The sequence below is a fragment of the Drosophila takahashii genome, unplaced genomic scaffold, assembly GCF_030179915.1.
Source record: "Drosophila takahashii strain IR98-3 E-12201 unplaced genomic scaffold, DtakHiC1v2 scaffold_182, whole genome shotgun sequence".
Taxonomy (NCBI): Eukaryota; Metazoa; Arthropoda; class Insecta; order Diptera; family Drosophilidae; genus Drosophila; species Drosophila takahashii.
Window position 1 is genome coordinate 15,031 of NW_027221680.1, and position 25,650 is coordinate 40,680.

A 25,650-nucleotide genomic window follows, 5' to 3' on the forward strand; every position below is an offset into this window, starting at 1 on the left:
TATAATTGAATTATATGTATAAGATATCATTTATATATAGCATTGCCAAAATAATATGATAAACATAAATTTTGAACAATACGGCCGGTCGGCGAGCACTGCCTCCCTATATATGTTTTTGGCCACGACGTCTAAATATTGGGTATTTTTCGTACTGCGGCCCCGGTGTATGTAAATTGGGCATATTTCGTACTGATGCCAACATATCTATATGACTCATTATTTTCTTCCATATCAATATAACTTCTTTTATTTCCATATTCAAGTAATTTCTTTATTTGCCATATCAATATAAAATATTTTTTGGTCATATTTATATAATCTATATGCCGTATCCATATAATGAATACGGCATATCCATACAACTAGCCATATTTGTATGTCAATGTATATTTTATTATACATTTTTTTTCTTTATACATATAATATGGTATTTCCATATCGCTATAATTGAATTATATGTATAAGATATCATTTATATATAGCATTGCCAAAATAATATGATAAACATAAATTTTGAACAATACGGCCGGTCGGCGAGCACTGCCTCCCTATATATGTTTTTGGCCACGACGTCTAAATATTGGGTATTTTTCGTACTGCGGCCCCGGTGTATGTAAATTGGGCATATTTCGTACTGATGCCAACATATCTATATGACTCATTATTTTCTTCCATATCAATATAACTTCTTTTATTTCCATATTCAAGTAATTTCTTTATTTGCCATATCAATATAAAATATTTTTTGGTCATATTTATATAATCTATATGCCGTATCCATATAATGAATACGGCATATCCATACAACTAGCCATATTTGTATGTCAATGTATATTTTATTATACATTTTTTTTCTTTATACATATAATATGGTATTTCCATATCGCTATAATTGAATTATATGTATAAGATATCATTTATATATAGCATTGCCAAAATAATATGATAAACATAAATTTTGAACAATACGGCCGGTCGGCGAGCACTGCCTCCCTATATATGTTTTTGGCCACGACGTCTAAATATTGGGTATTTTTCGTACTGCGGCCCCGGTGTATGTAAATTGGGCATATTTCGTACTGATGCCAACATATCTATATGACTCATTATTTTCTTCCATATCAATATAACTTCTTTTATTTCCATATTCAAGTAATTTCTTTATTTGCCATATCAATATAAAATATTTTTTGGTCATATTTATATAATCTATATGCCGTATCCATATAATGAATACGGCATATCCATACAACTAGCCATATTTGTATGTCAATGTATATTTTATTATACATTTTTTTTCTTTATACATATAATATGGTATTTCCATATCGCTATAATTGAATTATATGTATAAGATATCATTTATATATAGCATTGCCAAAATAATATGATAAACATAAATTTTGAACAATACGGCCGGTCGGCGAGCACTGCCTCCCTATATATGTTTTTGGCCACGACGTCTAAATATTGGGTATTTATCGTACTGCGGCTCCGGTGTATGTAAATTGGGCATATTTCGTACTGATGCCACCATATCCATATAACTTATTTTTTGTTCTATATCTATATAATTATCCATATCCACACTAGAATTTAGTATTTATCCCATATCCATATAAATCATTATTTACCATATCAATATAAATAATATTTTTCCATATTCATACTAGAACTTATTATTTCTTTAATATTCATATAACTCAATATTTTTTCATATCCATACTAGAACTTATTCTTTTTCCCATATCCATACTAGAACTTATAAATTTTCCCATATTCATATAACTAATTTTTTTCATATCCATACTAGAACATTATATTTTTGCCATATCTCTACAACTCATTTTATTCCATATCCATACTAGAACTTATTATTTCTTAAATATCCATATAACTTAATATTTTTCCATATCCATACCAGAACTTTTTATTTTTCCCATATCCATAGAACTAATTTTTTTCATATCCATACTAGAACCTAATTTTCTTCCTATATCCATATAACTTATTATTTACTATTACAATATAATTAATTTTTTCCATATCCATACTAGAGCTTATTATCTCTTCAATATCCATAAAACTCAATATTTTTTCATATCCATACTAGAACTGATTATTTTTCCCATATCCATACTAGAACTCAGTATTCTTCCCATATCCATACTACAACTTAGTATTTTTCCCATATGCATATAACTCATTATTTAGCATATCAATATAACTAATTTTTTTCCATATCCATACTAGAACTTATTATTTCTTTAATATCCATATAACTCAATATTTTTTTATATCCATACTAGAACTTATTATTTTTCCCATATCCATACTAGAACTTATAAATTTTCCCATATTCATATAACTAATTTTTTTCATATCCATACTAGAACATTAAATTTTTTGCCATATCTATATAACTCATTTTATTCCATATCCATACTAGAACTTATTATTTCTTTAATATCCATATAACTCAATATTTTTTCATATCCATACTAGAACTTATCATTTTTCCCATATTCATATAACTCATTTTTCCATATCCATACTAGAACTCTGTATTCTTTTCCATATCCATATAACTCATTTTTTTTTCATATCCATACTAGAAATTATTATTTTTCCCATATCCACATAACTCATTTTTTTCATATCCATACTAGAACTTGTTATTTTTCCCATATCCATATAACTCATTTTTTTCATATCCATACTAGAACTTAATATTATTTTCATATCCATATAACTCATGTTTGGACTTGGAATATTTTTATACACGTCACTAATAGGATGACGATTCAATCATCTATTTTAAGAGGAACATTGACTTGCATATGTCTCTTACTTGCATGTTCGGACTTAGAATATTTTTATACACGTCACTAATAGGATGACGATTCAGTTGGCTACCTTAAGAGGTACATATACTTGCATATGTCTCTTACTTGTATGTTCGGACTTAGAATATTTTTATACACGTCACTAATAGGATGACGATTCAGTTGGCTACCTTAAGAGGTACATATACTTGCATATGTCTCTTATTTGCATGTTCGGACTTAGAATATTTTTATACGCGTCACTAATAGGATGACGATTCAGTTGGCTACCTTAAGAGGTACATATACTTGCATATGTCTCTTATTTGCATGTTCGGACTTAGAATATTTGTATACGCGTCACTAATAGGATGACGATTCAGTTGGCTACCTTAAGAGGTACATATACTTGCATATGTCTCTTACTTGTATGTTCGGACTTAGAATATTTGTATACACGTCACTAATAGGATGACGATTCAGTTGGCTACCTTAAGAAGTACATATACTTGCATATGTCTCTTATTTGCATGTTCGGACTTAGAATATTTTTATACGCGTCACTAATAGGATGACGATACATATGGCTACCATTGTTAAATATATTTAAATAAAATTTATTTAAATATAATTATTATTTTATATATATATATTTTATATATATATATATATCTGACTTAAAAAAGCCAAACAAAATAAACACAATTAAATTTATGTTTATTATCGAATCATCAAGCAAAGGATAAGCTTCAGTGGATCGCAGTATGGCAGCTGCTCAACCACTTACAACACCTTGCCTGTTACAAAAGTCGTTTACAATTGATTCTAGGCTTTGTCATTGTATTAAATAATGCTTTTATATGTAACTAGCGCGGCATCAGGTGATCGAAGATCCTCCCAATTTACTATGTTACAAATTACATTGGCATCACATCCATTGTCGTTTATAAAGTAAATTATAAACTTTAAATGGTTTAGAAGCCATACAATGCAAATTGCCCCTTATTTATCATTGCAGTCCAGCACGGATACGACCTTAGAGGCGTTCAGGCATAATCCAACGGACGTAGCGTCATACCACTGTTCGCTCGAACAAGTATTGTGCCATTGGTCCGTACCTGCGGTTCCTCTCGTACTACGCAGGAATGCTGTCGCAACAACGTTTTGTCATTAGTAGGGTAAAACTAACCTGTCTCACGACGGTCTAAACCCAGCTCACGTTCCCTTGCATGGGTGAACAATCCAACGCTTGGTGAATTTTGCTTCACAATGATAGGAAGAGCCGACATCGAAGGATCAAAAAGCGACGTCGCTATGAACGCTTGGCCGCCACAAGCCAGTTATCCCTATGGTAACTTTTCTGACACCTCTTGTTAAAAACTCTTTAAACCAAAAGGATCGATAGGCCGAGCTTTTGCTGTCCCTGTGTGTACTGAACACCGAGATCAAGTCAGCATTTGCCCTTTTGCTCTATGTGTGGTTTCTGTCCGCACTGAGCTGGCCTTGGGACACCTCCGTTATTATTTGAGAGATGTACCGCCCCAGTCAAACTCCCTACCTGGCAATGTCCTTGAATTGGATCATACCTGAGTAATTGGAGTTATACCAAATTTTCAAATCAAAAATACATAAATGCACCGTTTTATTAAAGAATTTGTTTGCGATTATATAACAAACTCGTGATACTTTGATCAAGAAGCTTGCATCAAAACCCAATACCATAAGATATAATAAATATATCCGTATAATGGCTAGGAAATGATACACGTTCCATTTAATCAAGTAAGTAAGGAAACAATAAGAGTAGTGGTATTTCATTGACGATACCAAACCGAAGTCTAATATCTCCCACTTATTCTACACCTCTTATGTCTCCTTACACTGCCAGATTAGAGTCAAGCTCAAAAGGGTCTTCTTTCCCCGCTAATTATTCCAAGCCCGTTCCCTTGGCTGTGGTTTCGCTAGATAGTAGATAGGGACAGTAGGAATCTCGTTAATCCATTCATGCGCGTCACTAATTAGATGACGAGGCATTTGGCTACCTTAAGAGAGTCATAGTTACTCCCGCCGTTGACCCGCGCTTACTTGAATTTCTTCACTTTGACATTCAGAGCACTGGGCAGAAATCACATTGTGTCAACACCCGCTAGGGCCATCACAATGCTTTGTTTTAATTAGACAGTCGGATTCCCCAAGTCCGTGCCAGTTCTGAATTGATTGTTAATTGATAATCGTTATAATTAATAAGAACTAATTGGTTTGACCCAATTAGTATTCTTAAAAATTTTAGCAAGAAAGTTCCACAATTGGCTACGTAACTAACTATCCGGGGAACAAGTAACTAACATAAATGCTAGAAACTCTATTTACCCAGAACGAGCACATAAACCATGTTATTGTTTCCCAATCAAGCCCGACTATCTCAATCTTCAGAGCCAATCCTTATCCCGAAGTTACGGATCTAATTTGCCGACTTCCCTTACCTACATTATTCTATCGACTAGAGACTCTTCACCTTGGAGACCAGCTGCGGATATTGGTACGGCCTGTTGAGAAGTTTGCGTGTCCCCACCATAAATTTTCAAGGTCCGAGGAGAAAATATCGACACAACAGTATATGTCATGCTCTTCTAGCCCATCTACCATATCTCTCTGCGAAAGACTTCCATGGTAGTACGGCTATAAAACAGAAAAGAAAACTCTTCCGATATCTCTCGACGGCTTCTTTATGGTCGTTCCTGTTGCCAGGATGAGCACGAGGCCCATATTTAATAACAAACGGATACTCAACAGGTTACGGAATTGGAACCGTATTCCCTTTCGTTCAAAATTATTCAAGTATATTATATTAGCTTGATTTGTATATATTGCGTTTTTGGTTTTACTTGAAAATTTTCGGCTTTCGCCTTGAACTTAGGACCGACTAACTCGTGATCAACCACTGTTCACACGAAACCCTTCTCCACTTCAGTCCTCCAAGGTCTCATTCGATTATTTGCTACTACCACCAAGATCTGTACCAATGGCAGCTCCATGCAGGCTTACGCCAAACACTTCTACGCATACCATTGTACCTTCCTACTCACTAAAGTTTCAAAATTTATATCACAAGTAATATAAATCATCTACTTTAGCGGTAATGTATAGGTATACAACTTAAGCGCCATCCATTTTAAGGGCTAGTTGCTTCGGCAGGTGAGTTGTTACACACTCCTTAGCGGATTTCGACTTCCATGATCACCGTCCTGCTGTTTTAAGCAACCAACGCCTTTCATGGTATCTGCATGAGTTGTTAATTTGGGCACCGTAACATTACGTTTGGTTCATCCCACAGCGCCAGTTCTGCTTACCAAAAGTGGCCCACTGGGCACATTATATCATAACCTTAAACTTCATATCAAGAAAGTTAAGGTTCTTACCCATTTAAAGTTTGAGAATAGGTTAAGATCGTTTCGACCCTAAGGCCTCTAATCATTCGCTTTACCAGATAAGATTATTTTATATAATATTAAAATGCACCAGCTATCCTGAGGGAAACTTCGGAAGGAACCAGCTACTAGATGGTTCGATTGGTCTTTCGCCCCTATACTCAATTCTGACAATCGATTTGCACGTCAGAACTGTTTCGGTCTTCCATCAGGGTTTCCCCTGACTTCAACCTGATCAAGTATAGTTCACCATCTTTCGGGTCACAGCATATATGCTCAAGGTACGTTCCAGTTAGAGGCATAAATAATATAAATATCATTATACATAACTATATAGAACGCCCCGGGATTGTGTTAATTAGCTATAAATAGTTAAAAAACTAATCCCATTATTAGTCAAGTTAATTACGCTATTAGGTTTATATCCCAATAACTTGCACATATGTTAGACTCCTTGGTCCGTGTTTCAAGACGGGTCCCGAAGGTATCCTGAATCTTTCGCATTGTTAATCCTACAAGTGCATATAATAAACACAAAAATCAATGATAATCATGCCATTATATAATTCCGAAAAATTAACGCACTGTATTCATATAAATCTATCAGCACTTTATCAAATTAATAACATTTATTCTGTGTTAAAATGCAAGCAATTTAATTTGAATAAACTATAAGTTATATTTTATGATAAATTTGGTATGCTAATAGATTACAATGTCCTTATATGGAAAAAATGCACACTATTATCATAATATTGTTTAAATATTACAATTTTAATGATGAATTTTCCATAACGGATATTCAGGTTCATCGGGCTTAACCTCTAAGCAGTTTCACGTACTGTTTAACTCTCTATTCAGAGTTCTTTTCAACTTTCCCTCACGGTACTTGTTTACTATCGGTCTCATGGTTATATTTAGTTTTAGATGGAGTTTACCACCCACTTAGTGCTGCACTATCAAGCAACACGACTCTTTGGAAACATCATCTAGTAATCATTAACGTTATACGGGCCTGGCACCCTCTATGGGTAAATGGCCTCATTTAAGAAGGACTTAAATCGTTAATTTCTCATACTAGAATATTGACGCTCCATACACTGCATCTCACATTTGCCATATAGACAAAGTGACTTAGTGCTGAACTGATTTCTTTTCGCTCGCCGCTACTAAGAAAATCCTTGTTAGTTTCTTTTCCTCCCCTAATTAATATGCTTAAATTCAGGGGGTAGTCCCATATGAGTTGAGGTTGTATATAACTTTTATTTGCAATTAATTCTTTATATATAATGATAAAACATTTTATTAAATTCGTTTAAAGCTGACGTATATATATATTAATGGCATTTATTTGTAACGAATTAACGAAGAATAATAATATAGTCAACGTTTTTAATATTTCAAATCATTAATAAGAGACAATTATAGATAATATTTTATGCTAGAAATTTCTCAGTATTAATAGATTGAAAAAGAAAATATTAATCTTCTTTTTTCTCAAAGTATAATTAATATTGTGAGATAATGTTTTTCATATATTTGTTAATATTATGAATAAAATAATTAAATTATTTTTATCCAATAATATACCATATGCTTATAAAATTTTATTATAAAATTTGTATAAACAACTTAATTAGCATAGTCTTACAACCCTCAACCATATGTAGTCCAAGCAGCACTATAAAATTAATTAAAGTACATAACAGCATGGACTGCGATATGCGTTCAAAATGTCGATGTTCATGTGTCCTGCAGTTCACACGATGACGCACAGTTTGCTGCGTTCTTCATCGACCCATGAGCCGAGTGATCCACCGCTTAGAGTTTTATAATATTGGTTTTAAATTTGGTCAAATATGTTTTTATTGAAAGAAATTAAAAATACACCATTTTACTGGCATATATCAATTCCTTCAATAAATGTATTTATATACCTAAAATAAATGCTGCGAAATGTCTTAGTTTTATATAAACAATATATATCAAAGTATTATTTGTAATGGCATTTGTTTGTTAATATATATTGATAATTTTATATAAAACATTAACCTGAAACCAGGTACAACATTGTATATTTTAGGTTGTTGCATTATCCAATGTATGATCATCATCAAATTAGTTGGCCAATACATCTCGCAACGCGTGTATATTATGGTCCATATACACACAAAAGTTTATAATAAATATATAAAATATATTTTATTATATTAATAATTCGATTTGCTTGTTCGAATTTTATGTTTGTTTCTATTTAATTTATTTGTAATAATATTATATTATTACAATATTTCGATTTGCTTGTTCGAAATTTATTTGATCTTTTACTTTTAAGATCATATTTTTGGTATAATTATTATTATAATTATTATGTATATATATATATATATTGGTAATTTGTATTAAATTTGTATTAACAAATTTTTTTATTAACGGTAAGGATATTATACAATAATGATCCTTCCGCAGGTTCACCTACGGAAACCTTGTTACGACTTTTACTTCCTCTAAATAATCAAGTTCGGTCAACTTTTGCGAAACAACCGTAACACACAAGGCGTCACAGTGATCACGTCCGGAGACCTCACTAAATAATTCAATCGGTAGTAGCGACGGGCGGTGTGTACAAAGGGCAGGGACGTAATCAATGCGAGTTAATGACTCACACTTACTGGGAATTCCAAGTTCATGTGAACAGTTTCAGTTCACAATCCCAAGCATGAAAGTGGTTCAGCGGTTTACCCGGACCTCTCGGTCTAGGAAATACACGTTGATACTTTCATTGTAGCGCGCGTGCAGCCCAGGACATCTAAGGGCATCACAGACCTGTTATTGCTCAATCTCATTATTGCTAGACGCAATTTGTCCATTTAAGAAGCTAGTGTCCTTATAATGGGACAAACCAACAGGTACGGCTCCACTTATATAAACACATTCAAACACAATAAACATTTTACTGCCACCATGAATGAAGGCTATATAAGCTTCAACACCATAATCCTGAAGATATCTATTTAATATATTTGAGTCTCGTTCGTTATCGGAATTAACCAGACAAATCACTCCACGAACTAAGAACGGCCATGCACCACCACCCATAGATTCGAGAAAGAGCTATCAATCTGTCTTACACACTTATGTTCGGACCTGGTAAGTTTTCCCGTGTTGAGTCAAATTAAGCCGCAGGCTCCACTCCTGGTGGTGCCCTTCCGTCAATTCCTTTAAGTTTCAGCTTTGCAACCATACTTCCCCCGGAGCCCAAAAGCTTTGGTTTCCCGGGAAGCGACTGAGAGAGCCATAAAAGTAGCTACACCCAATTGCTAGCTGGCATCGTTTATGGTTAGAACTAGGGCGGTATCTGATCGCCTTCGAACCTCTAACTTTCGTTCTTGATTAATGAAAACATCTTTGGCAAATGCTTTCGCTTAAGTTAGTCTTACGACGGTCCAAGAATTTCACCTCTCGCGTCGTAATACTAATGCCCCCAAACTGCTTCTATTAATCATTACCTCTTGATCTGAAAACCAATGAAAGCAGAACAGAGGTCTTATTTCATTATCCCATGCACAGAATATTCAGGCATTTGAAGCCTGCTTTAAGCACTCTAATTTGTTCAAAGTAATTGTACCGGCCCACAATAACACTCGTTTAAGAGCACTAATGCAGGTTTTTAAATAGGAGGAACATATGAAAAAATACAAGTATTTAAACACATATAAGAACTCCACCGGTAATACGCTTACATACATAAAGGTATAGTACTAACCACAATTGTAAGTTGTACTACCCGTATGAAGCACAAGTTCAACTACGAACGTTTTAACCGCAACAACTTTAATATACGCTATTGGAGCTGGAATTACCGCGGCTGCTGGCACCAGACTTGCCCTCCAATTGGTCCTTGTTAAAGGATTTAAAGTGTACTCATTCCAATTACAGGGCCTCGGATATGAGTCCTGTATTGTTATTTTTCGTCACTACCTCCCCGAGCTGGGAGTGGGTAATTTACGCGCCTGCTGCCTTCCTTAGATGTGGTAGCCGTTTCTCAGGCTCCCTCTCCGGAATCGAACCCTGATTCCCCGTTACCCGTTGCAACCATGGTAGTCCTAGATACTACCATCAAAAGTTGATAGGGCAGACATTTGAAAGATCTGTCGTCGGTACAAGACCATACGATCTGCATGTTATCTAGAGTTCAACCAATATAACGATCTTGCGATCGCTTGGTTTTAGCCTAATAAAAGCACATGTCCCATAAGGTTCATGTTTTAATTGCATGTATTAGCTCTAGAATTACCACAGTTATCCAAGTAACTGTTAACGATCTAAGGAACCATAACTGATATAATGAGCCTTTTGCGGTTTCACTTTTAATTCGTGTGTACTTAGACATGCATGGCTTAATCTTTGAGACAAGCATATAACTACTGGCAGGATCAACCAGAATAATGTTTTCGTTCATATTTCATTCATATTTTTTGAATAGAAATTAGTAATATAAATATAATAGATTTTATTTCCATTTTATATGTTCGGTTTTTCTTAAATATTGATTTTAATTCAATATTTTTTTTTTGCTTTGTGAAATAATTCTATTTTAATTCGAATACGGCCATTTTTATATGGCATTCGTATACGTTCTTTAATTTTTACTTGTTTCGCCACTAATATAACAAGTTTATAATTGATGTTAAAGAAAAAGTACAACTTTTTTATAACACAATTTTCAATATATATTGTTCTTTCTATAAGTTTTTATTATATTATATATACATATTTCATTCTAAAATATCATTTTTGTTCAACATACATAATTATTGTATCCACACATGTACAATTTTTGTTTAACCAATATAAATATTGAGTTAAATCATTTGCATTTTGATGATAAATTTAAAATTTATCTTTTCCATATAACTCTCTGGTAATATATGATATAAAACCGAGCGCATATGAAATTATTTTGATCACTAATATTGCAATTATATTTTATTATAATGCTTTTTGTAAACACATTGTACCGGCAAGCGATACTCTGTGCCCAAACGACAGGGGATATAATAATTTAATATAAATTATCATATATACCTGCCACCAAAGATTAACGATAAAAGTCGGAAACAATTTGTTATTCTATATATAATAGAAACTTGACCTCTGTTTCACCTTATTATCATGGGTTTATAATATTAACCGCGTAGCCAAGTCTTAATTTCATTTAAGAAACAAATTTATACGGATAATATTTTGATTTTAATATATGTTGTTCTATTGATAACAAAAGTATATATTATAATATATTTTGTTCAATAGTAGATGGACTACTTACTGTACCATCCTTATTTTTTATTATTATTGATATACATTATATTGACAACAGCATATGATATTCATATGGTTTGTTCAATAATTAATTGGTGGACAACCACTGACCATCCTATAGTAGTTTTTGGCCACGACGTCTAAATATCGAAATTATTTAATTCCGTTTGCCACCCATACGATAGATATTAACTATCTATAATAATAATGTGTACGCATAAAATATTATATGTATATATATAGACCAACAGACAAGCACTTCACCCTATAGTAGTTTTTGGCCACGACGTCTATATATCGGGCATATTTAATTCTCTTTGCCACCCAACCAAAGATATTCACTTTTTTATATAAAGTATTATTTGATCATATTAATATAACCAATTATTTCTGCCATATTCATATAATTTCTTTATGAATTATTTTTTGGTCATATCCATATAATCTATATGCCGTATCCATATAATGAATACGGCATATCCATACAACTAGCCATATTTGTATGTCAATGTATATTTTATTATACATTTTTTTTCTTTATACATATAATATGGTATTTCCATATCGCTATAATTGAATTATATGTATAAGATATCATTTATATATAGCATTGCCAAAATAATATGATAAACATAAATTTTGAACAATACGGCCGGTCGGCGAGCACTGCCTCCCTATATATGTTTTTGGCCACGACGTCTAAATATTGGGTATTTTTCGTACTGCGGCCCCGGTGTATGTAAATTGGGCATATTTCGTACTGATGCCAACATATCTATATGACTCATTATTTTCTTCCATATCAATATAACTTCTTTTATTTCCATATTCAAGTAATTTCTTTATTTGCCATATCAATATAAAATATTTTTTGGTCATATTTATATAATCTATATGCCGTATCCATATAATGAATACGGCATATCCATACAACTAGCCATATTTGTATGTCAATGTATATTTTATTATACATTTTTTTTCTTTATACATATAATATGGTATTTCCATATCGCTATAATTGAATTATATGTATAAGATATCATTTATATATAGCATTGCCAAAATAATATGATAAACATAAATTTTGAACAATACGGCCGGTCGGCGAGCACTGCCTCCCTATATATGTTTTTGGCCACGACGTCTAAATATTGGGTATTTTTCGTACTGCGGCCCCGGTGTATGTAAATTGGGCATATTTCGTACTGATGCCAACATATCTATATGACTCATTATTTTCTTCCATATCAATATAACTTCTTTTATTTCCATATTCAAGTAATTTCTTTATTTGCCATATCAATATAAAATATTTTTTGGTCATATTTATATAATCTATATGCCGTATCCATATAATGAATACGGCATATCCATACAACTAGCCATATTTGTATGTCAATGTATATTTTATTATACATTTTTTTTCTTTATACATATAATATGGTATTTCCATATCGCTATAATTGAATTATATGTATAAGATATCATTTATATATAGCATTGCCAAAATAATATGATAAACATAAATTTTGAACAATACGGCCGGTCGGCGAGCACTGCCTCCCTATATATGTTTTTGGCCACGACGTCTAAATATTGGGTATTTTTCGTACTGCGGCCCCGGTGTATGTAAATTGGGCATATTTCGTACTGATGCCAACATATCTATATGACTCATTATTTTCTTCCATATCAATATAACTTCTTTTATTTCCATATTCAAGTAATTTCTTTATTTGCCATATCAATATAAAATATTTTTTGGTCATATTTATATAATCTATATGCCGTATCCATATAATGAATACGGCATATCCATACAACTAGCCATATTTGTATGTCAATGTATATTTTATTATACATTTTTTTTCTTTATACATATAATATGGTATTTCCATATCGCTATAATTGAATTATATGTATAAGATATCATTTATATATAGCATTGCCAAAATAATATGATAAACATAAATTTTGAACAATACGGCCGGTCGGCGAGCACTGCCTCCCTATATATGTTTTTGGCCACGACGTCTAAATATTGGGTATTTTTCGTACTGCGGCCCCGGTGTATGTAAATTGGGCATATTTCGTACTGATGCCAACATATCTATATGACTCATTATTTTCTTCCATATCAATATAACTTCTTTTATTTCCATATTCAAGTAATTTCTTTATTTGCCATATCAATATAAAATATTTTTTGGTCATATTTATATAATCTATATGCCGTATCCATATAATGAATACGGCATATCCATACAACTAGCCATATTTGTATGTCAATGTATATTTTATTATACATTTTTTTTCTTTATACATATAATATGGTATTTCCATATCGCTATAATTGAATTATATGTATAAGATATCATTTATATATAGCATTGCCAAAATAATATGAAAAACATAAATTTTGAACAATACAACCGGTCGGCGAGCACTGCCTCCCTATATATGTTTTTGGCCACGACGTCTAAATATTGGGTATTTATCGTACTGCGGCTCCGGTGTATGTAAATTGGGCATATTTCGTACTGATGCCACCATATCCATATAACTTATTTTTTGTTCTATATCTATATAATTAATTTTTTTCCATACCTATAACTATTAAACTAATTTTTTTCCATATCCATACTTGAACTTATTATTTTTCCCATATCCATATAACTCGTTTTTTCCATATCCACACTAGAATTTAGTATTTATCCCATATCCATATAAATCATTATTTACCATATCAATATAAATAATATTTTTCCATATTCATACTAGAACTTATTATTTCTTTAATATTCATATAACTCAATATTTTTTCATATCCATACTAGAACTTATTCTTTTTCCCATATCCATACTAGAACTTATAAATTTTCCCATATTCATATAACTAATTTTTTTCATATCCATACTAGAACATTATATTTTTGCCATATCTATATAACTCATTTTATTCCATATCCATACTAGAACTTATTATTTCTTTAATATCCATATAACTTAATATTTTTCCATATCCATACCAGAACTTTTTATTTTTCCCATATCCATAGAACTAATTTTTTTCATATCCATACTAGAACCTAATTTTCTTCCTATATCCATATAACTTATTATTTACTATTACAATATAATTAATTTTTTCCATATCCATACTAGAGCTTATTATCTCTTCAATATCCATAAAACTCAATATTTTTTCATATCCATACTAGAACTGATTATTTTTCCCATATCCATACTAGAACTCAGTATTCTTCCCATATCCATACTACAACTTAGTATTTTTCCCATATGCATATAACTCATTATTTAGCATATCAATATAACTAATTTTTTTCCATATCCATACTAGAACTTATTATTTCTTTAATATCCATATAACTCAATATTTTTTTATATCCATACTAGAACTTATTATTTTTCCCATATCCATACTAGAACTTATAAATTTTCCCATATTCATATAACTAATTTTTTTCATATCCATACTAGAACATTAAATTTTTTGCCATATCTATATAACTCATTTTATTCCATATCCATACTAGAACTTATTATTTCTTTAATATCCATATAACTCAATATTTTTTCATATCCATACTAGAACTTATCATTTTTCCCATATTCATATAACTCATTTTTCCATATCCATACTAGAACTCTGTATTCTTTTCCATATCCATATAACTCATTTTTTTTTCATATCCATACTAGAACTTATTATTTTTCCCATATCCACATAACTCATTTTTTTCATATCCATACTAGAACTTGTTATTTTTCCCATATCCATATAACTCATTTTTTTTCATATCCATACTAGAACTTAATATTATTTTCATATCCATATAACTCATGTTTGGACTTGGAATATTTTTATACACGTCACTAATAGGATGACGATTCAGTTGGCTACCTTAAGAGGTACATATACTTGCATATGTCTCTTACTTGTATGTTCGGACTTAGAATATTTTTATACACGTCACTAATAGGATGACGATTCAGTTGGCTACCTTAAGAGGTACATATACTTGCATATGTCTCTTACTTGTATGTTCGGACTTAGAATATTTTTATACACGTCACTAATAGGATGACGATTCAGTTGGCTACCTTAAGAGGTACATATACTTGCATATGTCTCTTATTTGCATGTTCGGACTTAGAATATTTTTATACGCGTCACTAATAGGATGACGATTCAGTTGGCTACCTTAAGAGGTACATATACTTGCATATGTCTCTTACTTGTATGTTCGGACTTAGAATATTTTTATACACGTCACTAATAGGATGACGATTCAGTTGGCTACCTTAAGAGGTACATATACTTGCATATGTCTCTTACTTGTATGTTCGGACTTAGAATATTTTTATACACGTCACTAATAGGATGACGATTCAGTTGGCTACCTTAAGAGGTACATATACTTGCATATGTCTCTTACTTGTATGTTCGGACTTAGAATATTTGTATACACGTCACTAATAGGATGACGATTCAGTTGGCTACCTTAAGAAGTACATATACTTGCATATGTCTCTTATTTGCATGTTCGGACTTAGAATATTTTTATACGCGTCACTAATAGGATGACGATACATATGGCTACCATTGTTAAATATATTTAAATAAAATTTATTTAAATATAATTATTATTTTATATATATATATTTTATATATATATATATTCTGACTTAAAAAAGCCAAACAAAATAAACACAATTAAATTTATGTTTATTATCGAATCATCAAGCAAAGGATAAGCTTCAGTGGATCGCAGTATGGCAGCTGCTCAACCACTTACAACACCTTGCCTGTTACAAAAGTCGTTTACAATTGATTCTAGGCTTTGTCATTGTATTAAATAATGCTTTTATATGTAACTAGCGCGGCATCAGGTGATCGAAGATCCTCCCAATTTACTATGTTACAAATTACATTGGCATCACATCCATTGTCGTTTATAAAGTAAATTATAAACTTTAAATGGTTTAGAAGCCATACAATGCAAATTGCCCCTTATTTATCATTGCAGTCCAGCACGGATACGACCTTAGAGGCGTTCAGGCATAATCCAACGGACGTAGCGTCATACCACTGTTCGCTCGAACAAGTATTGTGCCATTGGTCCGTACCTGCGGTTCCTCTCGTACTACGCAGGAATGCTGTCGCAACAACGTTTTGTCATTAGTAGGGTAAAACTAACCTGTCTCACGACGGTCTAAACCCAGCTCACGTTCCCTTGCATGGGTGAACAATCCAACGCTTGGTGAATTTTGCTTCACAATGATAGGAAGAGCCGACATCGAAGGATCAAAAAGCGACGTCGCTATGAACGCTTGGCCGCCACAAGCCAGTTATCCCTATGGTAACTTTTCTGACACCTCTTGTTAAAAACTCTTTAAACCAAAAGGATCGATAGGCCGAGCTTTTGCTGTCCCTGTGTGTACTGAACACCGAGATCAAGTCAGCATTTGCCCTTTTGCTCTATGTGTGGTTTCTGTCCGCACTGAGCTGGCCTTGGGACACCTCCGTTATTATTTGAGAGATGTACCGCCCCAGTCAAACTCCCTACCTGGCAATGTCCTTGAATTGGATCATACCTGAGTAATTGGAGTTATACCAAATTTTCAAATCAAAAATACATAAATGCACCGTTTTATTAAAGAATTTGTTTGCGATTATATAACAAACTCGTGATACTTTGATCAAGAAGCTTGCATCAAAACCCAATACCATAAGATATAATAAATATATCCGTATAATGGCTAGGAAATGATACACGTTCCATTTAATCAAGTAAGTAAGGAAACAATAAGAGTAGTGGTATTTCATTGACGATACCAAACCGAAGTCTAATATCTCCCACTTATTCTACACCTCTTATGTCTCCTTACACTGCCAGATTAGAGTCAAGCTCAAAAGGGTCTTCTTTCCCCGCTAATTATTCCAAGCCCGTTCCCTTGGCTGTGGTTTCGCTAGATAGTAGATAGGGACAGTAGGAATCTCGTTAATCCATTCATGCGCGTCACTAATTAGATGACGAGGCATTTGGCTACCTTAAGAGAGTCATAGTTACTCCCGCCGTTGACCCGCGCTTACTTGAATTTCTTCACTTTGACATTCAGAGCACTGGGCAGAAATCACATTGTGTCAACACCCGCTAGGGCCATCACAATGCTTTGTTTTAATTAGACAGTCGGATTCCCCAAGTCCGTGCCAGTTCTGAATTGATTGTTAATTGATAATCGTTATAATTAATAAGAACTAATTGGTTTGACCCAATTAGTATTCTTAAAAATTTTAGCAAGAAAGTTCCACAATTGGCTACGTAACTAACTATCCGGGGAACAAGTAACTAACATAAATGCTAGAAACTCTATTTACCCAGAACGAGCACATAAACCATGTTATTGTTTCCCAATCAAGCCCGACTATCTCAATCTTCAGAGCCAATCCTTATCCCGAAGTTACGGATCTAATTTGCCGACTTCCCTTACCTACATTATTCTATCGACTAGAGACTCTTCACCTTGGAGACCAGCTGCGGATATTGGTACGGCCTGTTGAGAAGTTTGCGTGTCCCCACCATAAATTTTCAAGGTCCGAGGAGAAAATATCGACACAACAGTATATGTCATGCTCTTCTAGCCCATCTACCATATCTCTCTGCGAAAGACTTCCATGGTAGTACGGCTATAAAACAGAAAAGAAAACTCTTCCGATATCTCTCGACGGCTTCTTTATGGTCGTTCCTGTTGCCAGGATGAGCACGAGGCCCATATTTAATAACAAACGGATACTCAACAGGTTACGGAATTGGAACCGTATTCCCTTTCGTTCAAAATTATTCAAGTATATTATATTAGCTTGATTTGTATATATTGCGTTTTTGGTTTTACTTGAAAATTTTCGGCTTTCGCCTTGAACTTAGGACCGACTAACTCGTGATCAACCACTGTTCACACGAAACCCTTCTCCACTTCAGTCCTCCAAGGTCTCATTCGATTATTTGCTACTACCACCAAGATCTGTACCAATGGCAGCTCCATGCAGGCTTACGCCAAACACTTCTACGCATACCATTGTACCTTCCTACTCACTAAAGTTTCAAAATTTATATCACAAGTAATATAAATCATCTACTTTAGCGGTAATGTATAGGTATACAACTTAAGCGCCATCCATTTTAAGGGCTAGTTGCTTCGGCAGGTGAGTTGTTACACACTCCTTAGCGGATTTCGACTTCCATGATCACCGTCCTGCTGTTTTAAGCAACCAACGCCTTTCATGGTATCTGCATGAGTTGTTAATTTGGGCACCGTAACATTACGTTTGGTTCATCCCACAGCGCCAGTTCTGCTTACCAAAAGTGGCCCACTGGGCACATTATATCATAACCTTAAACTTCATATCAAGAAAGTTAAGGTTCTTACCCATTTAAAGTTTGAGAATAGGTTAAGATCGTTTCGACCCTAAGGCCTCTAATCATTCGCTTTACCAGATAAGATTATTTTATATAATATTAAAATGCACCAGCTATCCTGAGGGAAACTTCGGAAGGAACCAGCTACTAGATGGTTCGATTGGTCTTTCGCCCCTATACTCAATTCTGACAATCGATTTGCACGTCAGAACTGTTTCGGTCTTCCATCAGGGTTTCCCCTGACTTCAACCTGATCAAGTATAGTTCACCATCTTTCGGGTCACAGCATATATGCTCAAGGTACGTTCCAGTTAGAGGCATAAATAATATAAATATCATTATACATAACTATATAGAACGCCCCGGGATTGTGTTAATTAGCTATAAATAGTTAAAAAACTAATCCCATTATTAGTCAAGTTAATTACGCTATTAGGTTTATATCCCAATAACTTGCACATATGTTAGACTCCTTGGTCCGTGTTTCAAGACGGGTCCCGAAGGTATCCTGAATCTTTCGCATTGTTAATCCTACAAGTGCATATAATAAACACAAAAATCAATGATAATCATGCCATTATATAATTCCGAAAAATTAACGCACTGTATTCATATAAATCTATCAGCACTTTATCAAATTAATAACATTTATTCTGTGTTAAAATGCAAGCAATTTAATTTGAATAAACTATAAGTTATATTTTATGATAAATTTGGTATGCTAATAGATTACAATGTCCTTATATGGAAAAAATGCACACTATTATCATAATATTGTTTAAATATTACAATTTTAATGATGAATTTTCCATAACGGATATTCAGGTTCATCGGGCTTAACCTCTAAGCAGTTTCACGTACTGTTTAACTCTCTATTCAGAGTTCTTTTCAACTTTCCCTCACGGTACTTGTTTACTATCGGTCTCATGGTTATATTTAGTTTTAGATGGAGTTTACCACCCACTTAGTGCTGCACTATCAAGCAACACGACTCTTTGGAAACATCATCTAGTAATCATTAACGTTATACGGGCCTGGCACCCTCTATGGGTAAATGGCCTCATTTAAGAAGGACTTAAATCGTTAATTTCTCATACTAGAATATTGACGCTCCATACACTGCATCTCACATTTGCCATATAGACAAAGTGACTTAGTGCTGAACTGATTTCTTTTCGCTCGCCGCTACTAAGAAAATCCTTGTTAGTTTCTTTTCCTCCCCTAATTAATATGCTTAAATTCAGGGGGTAGTCCCATATGAGTTGAGGTTGTATATAACTTTTATTTGCAATTAATTCTTTATATATAATGATAAAACATTTTATTAAATTCGTTTAAAGCTGACGTATATATATATTAATGGCATTTATTTGTAACGAATTAACGAAGAATAATAATATTGTCAACGTTTTTCATATTTCAAATCATTAATAAGAGACAATTCTAGATAATATTTTATGCTAGACATTTCTCAGTATTATTTGATTGAAAAAGAAAATATTCCTCTTCGTTTTTCTCAAAGTTTAATTACTATTGTGAGATAATGTTTTTCATATATTTGTTAATATTATGAATAAAATAATTAAATTATTTTTATCCAATAATATACCATATGCTTATAAAATTTTATTATAAAATTTGTATAAACAACTTAATTAGCATAGTCTTACAACCCTCAACCATATGTAGTCCAAGCAGCACTATAAAATTAATTAAAGTACATAACAGCATGGACTGCGATATGCGTTCAAAATGTCGATGTTCATGTGTCCTGCAGTTCACACGATGACGCACAGTTTGCTGCGTTCTTCATCGACCCATGAGCCGAGTGATCCACCGCTTAGAGTTTTATAATATTGGTTTTAAATTTGGTCAAATATGTTTTTATTGAAAGAAATTAAAAATACACCATTTTACTGGCATATATCAATTCCTTCAATAAATGTATTTATATACCTAAAATAAATGCTGCGAAATGTCTTAGTTTTATATAAACAATATATATCAAAGTATTATTTGTAATGGCATTTGTTTGTTAATATATATTGATAATTTTATATAAAACATTAACCTGAAACCAGGTACAACATTGTATATTTTAGGTTGTTGCATTATCCAATGTATGATCATCATCAAATTAGTTGGCCAATACATCTCGCAACGCGTGTATATTATGGTCCATATACACACAAAAGTTTATAATAAATATATAAAATATATTTTATTATATTAATAATTCGATTTGCTTGTTCGAATTTTATGTTTGTTTCTATTTAATTTATTTGTAATAATATTATATTATTACAATATTTCGATTTGCTTGTTCGAAATTTATTTGATCTTTTACTTTTAAGATCATATTTTTGCTATAATTATTATTATAATTATTATGTATATATATATATATATTGGTAATTTGTATTAAATTTGTATTAACAAATTTTTTTATTAACGGTAAGGATATTATACAATAATGATCCTTCCGCAGGTTCACCTACGGAAACCTTGTTACGACTTTTACTTCCTCTAAATAATCAAGTTCGGTCAACTTTTGCGAAACAACCGTAACACACAAGGCGTCACAGTGATCACGTCCGGAGACCTCACTAAATAATTCAATCGGTAGTAGCGACGGGCGGTGTGTACAAAGGGCAGGGACGTAATCAATGCGAGTTAATGACTCACACTTACTGGGAATTCCAAGTTCATGTGAACAGTTTCAGTTCACAATCCCAAGCATGAAAGTGGTTCAGCGGTTTACCCGGACCTCTCGGTCTAGGAAATACACGTTGATACTTTCATTGTAGCGCGCGTGCAGCCCAGGACATCTAAGGGCATCACAGACCTGTTATTGCTCAATCTCATTATTGCTAGACGCAATTTGTCCATTTAAGAAGCTAGTGTCCTTATAATGGGACAAACCAACAGGTACGGCTCCACTTATATAAACACATTCAAACACAATAAACATTTTACTGCCACCATGAATGAAGGCTATATAAGCTTCAACACCATAATCCTGAAGATATCTATTTAATATATTTGAGTCTCGTTCGTTATCGGAATTAACCAGACAAATCACTCCACGAACTAAGAACGGCCATGCACCACCACCCATAGATTCGAGAAAGAGCTATCAATCTGTCTTACACACTTATGTTCGGACCTGGTAAGTTTTCCCGTGTTGAGTCAAATTAAGCCGCAGGCTCCACTCCTGGTGGTGCCCTTCCGTCAATTCCTTTAAGTTTCAGCTTTGCAACCATACTTCCCCCGGAGCCCAAAAGCTTTGGTTTCCGGGTAAGCGACTGAGAGAGCCATAAAAGTAGCTACACCCAATTGCTAGCTGGCATCGTTTATGGTTAGAACTAGGGCGGTATCTGATCGCCTTCGAACCTCTAACTTTCGTTCTTGATTAATGAAAACATCTTTGGCAAATGCTTTCGCTTAAGTTAGTCTTACGACGGTCCAAGAATTTCACCTCTCGCGTCGTAATACTAATGCCCCCAAACTGCTTCTATTAATCATTACCTCTTGATCTGAAAACCAATGAAAGCAGAACAGAGGTCTTATTTCATTATCCCATGCACAGAATATTCAGGCATTTGAAGCCTGCTTTAAGCACTCTAATTTGTTCAAAGTAATTGTACCGGCCCACAATAACACTCGTTTAAGAGCACTAATGCAGGTTTTTAAATAGGAGGAACATATGAAAAAATACAAGTATTTAAACACATATAAGAACTCCACCGGTAATACGCTTACATACATAAAGGTATAGTACTAACCACAATTGTAAGTTGTACTACCCGTATGAAGCACAAGTTCAACTACGAACGTTTTAACCGCAACAACTTTAATATACGCTATTGGAGCTGGAATTACCGCGGCTGCTGGCACCAGACTTGCCCTCCAATTGGTCCTTGTTAAAGGATTTAAAGTGTACTCATTCCAATTACAGGGCCTCGGATATGAGTCCTGTATTGTTATTTTTCGTCACTACCTCCCCGAGCTGGGAGTGGGTAATTTACGCGCCTGCTGCCTTCCTTAGATGTGGTAGCCGTTTCTCAGGCTCCCTCTCCGGAATCGAACCCTGATTCCCCGTTACCCGTTGCAACCATGGTAGTCCTAGATACTACCATCAAAAGTTGATAGGGCAGACATTTGAAAGATCTGTCGTCGGTACAAGACCATACGATCTGCATGTTATCTAGAGTTCAACCAATATAACGATCTTGCGATCGCTTGGTTTTAGCCTAATAAAAGCACATGTCCCATAAGGTTCATGTTTTAATTGCATGTATTAGCTCTAGAATTACCACAGTTATCCAAGTAACTGTTAACGATCTAAGGAACCATAACTGATATAATGAGCCTTTTGCGGTTTCACTTTTAATTCGTGTGTACTTAGACATGCATGGCTTAATCTTTGAGACAAGCATATAACTACTGGCAGGATCAACCAGAATAATGTTTTCGTTCATATTTCATTCATATTTTTTGAATAGAAATTAGTAATATAAATATAATAGATTTTATTTCCATTTTATATGTTCGGTTTTTTAAATATTGATTTTAATTCAATATTTTTTTTTGCTTTGTTAAATAATTCTATTTTAATTCGAATACGGCCATTTTTATATGGCATTCGTATACGTTCTTTAATTTTTACTTGTTTCGCCACTAATATAACAAGTTTATAATTGATGTTAAAGAAAAAGTACAACTTTTTTATAACACAATTTTCAATATATATTGTTCTTTCTATAAGTTTTTATTATATTATATATACATATTTCATTCTAAAATATCATTTTTGTTCAACATACATAATTATTGTATCCACACATGTACAATTTTTGTTTAACCAATATAAATATTGAGTTAAATCATTTGCATTTTGATGATAAATTTAAAATTTATCTTTTCCATATAACTCTCTGGTAATATATGATATAAAACCGAGCGCATATGAAATTATTTTGATCACTAATATTGCAATTATATTTTATTATAATGCTTTTTGTAAACACATTGTACCGGCAAGCGATACTCTGTGCCCAAACGACAGGGGATATAATAATTTAATATAAATTATCATATATACCTGCCACCAAAGATTAACGATAAAAGTCGGAAACAATTTGTTATTCTATATATAATAGAAACTTGACCTCTGTTTCACCTTATTATCATGGGTTTATAATATTAACCGCGTAGCCAAGTCTTAATTTCATTTAAGAAACAAATTTATACGGATAATATTTTGATTTTAATATATGTTGTTCTATTGATAACAAAAGTATATATTATAATATATTTTGTTCAATAGTAGATGGACTACTTACTGTACCATCCTTATTTTTATTATTATTGATATACATTATATTGACAACAGCATATGATATTCATATGGTTTGTTCAATAATTAATTGGTGGACAACCACTGACCATCCTATAGTAGTTTTTGGCCACGACGTCTAAATATCGAAATTATTTAATTCCGTTTGCCACCCATACGATAGATATTAACTATCTATAATAATAATGTGTACGCATAAAATATTATATGTATATATATAGACCAACAGACAAGCACTTCACCCTATAGTAGTTTTTGGCCACGACGTCTATATATCGGGCATATTTAATTCTCTTTGCCACCCAACCAAAGATATTCACTTTTTTATATAAAGTATTATTTGATCATATTATATAACCAATTATTTCTGCCATATTCATATAATTTCTTTATGAATTATTTTTGGTCATATCCATATAATCTATATGCCGTATCCATATAATGAATACGGCATATCCATACAACTAGCCATATTTGTATGTCAATGTATATTTTATTATACATTTTTTTTTCTTTATACATATAATATGGTATTTCCATATCGCTATAATTGAATTATATGTATAAGATATCATTTATATATAGCATTGCCAAAATAATATGATAAACATAAATTTTGAACAATACGGCCGGTCGGCGAGCACTGCCTCCCTATATATGTTTTTGGCCACGACGTCTAAATATTGGGTATTTTTCGTACTGCGGCCCCGGTGTATGTAAATTGGGCATATTTCGTACTGATGCCAACATATCTATATGACTCATTATTTTCTTCCATATCAATATAACTTCTTTTATTTCCATATTCAAGTAATTTCTTTATTTGCCATATCAATATAAAATATTTTTTGGTCATATTTATATAATCTATATGCCGTATCCATATAATGAATACGGCATATCCATACAACTAGCCATATTTGTATGTCAATGTATATTTTATTATACATTTTTTTTCTTTATACATATAATATGGTATTTCCATATCGCTATAATTGAATTATATGTATAAGATATCATTTATATATAGCATTGCCAAAATAATATGATAAACATAAATTTTGAACAATACGGCCGGTCGGCGAGCACTGCCTCCCTATATATGTTTTTGGCCACGACGTCTAAATATTGGGTATTTTTCGTACTGCGGCCCCGGTGTATGTAAATTGGGCATATTTCGTACTGATGCCAACATATCTATATGACTCATTATTTTCTTCCATATCAATATAACTTCTTTTATTTCCATATTCAAGTAATTTCTTTTATTT

The 25,650-nt window shown here is 32.9% G+C and overlaps 6 non-coding genes across 6 annotated transcripts; all 6 read right to left on the reverse strand.

The window, feature by feature from the left end:
- Nucleotides 1–3,551: 3,551 nt before the first annotated feature.
- LOC138914347 (large subunit ribosomal RNA) lies at nucleotides 3,552–7,508 on the reverse strand. The gene has a single exon (XR_011420203.1). It is a non-coding gene; the product is annotated as a large subunit ribosomal RNA (ribosomal RNA).
- A 398-nt stretch (nucleotides 7,509–7,906) lies between these two features.
- Nucleotides 7,907–8,085, reverse strand: LOC138914349 (5.8S ribosomal RNA). The gene has a single exon (XR_011420205.1). It is a non-coding gene; the product is annotated as a 5.8S ribosomal RNA (ribosomal RNA).
- A 623-nt stretch (nucleotides 8,086–8,708) lies between these two features.
- On the reverse strand, nucleotides 8,709–10,703 carry LOC138914352 (small subunit ribosomal RNA). The gene has a single exon (XR_011420208.1). It is a non-coding gene; the product is annotated as a small subunit ribosomal RNA (ribosomal RNA).
- Nucleotides 10,704–16,334: 5,631 nt separating this feature from the next.
- LOC138914348 (large subunit ribosomal RNA) lies at nucleotides 16,335–20,291 on the reverse strand. Its single transcript, XR_011420204.1, has one exon. It is a non-coding gene; the product is annotated as a large subunit ribosomal RNA (ribosomal RNA).
- A 398-nt stretch (nucleotides 20,292–20,689) lies between these two features.
- Nucleotides 20,690–20,868, reverse strand: LOC138914350 (5.8S ribosomal RNA). The gene has a single exon (XR_011420206.1). It is a non-coding gene; the product is annotated as a 5.8S ribosomal RNA (ribosomal RNA).
- Nucleotides 20,869–21,491: 623 nt separating this feature from the next.
- Nucleotides 21,492–23,486, reverse strand: LOC138914345 (small subunit ribosomal RNA). The gene has a single exon (XR_011420201.1). It is a non-coding gene; the product is annotated as a small subunit ribosomal RNA (ribosomal RNA).
- Nucleotides 23,487–25,650: the final 2,164 nt, after the last annotated feature.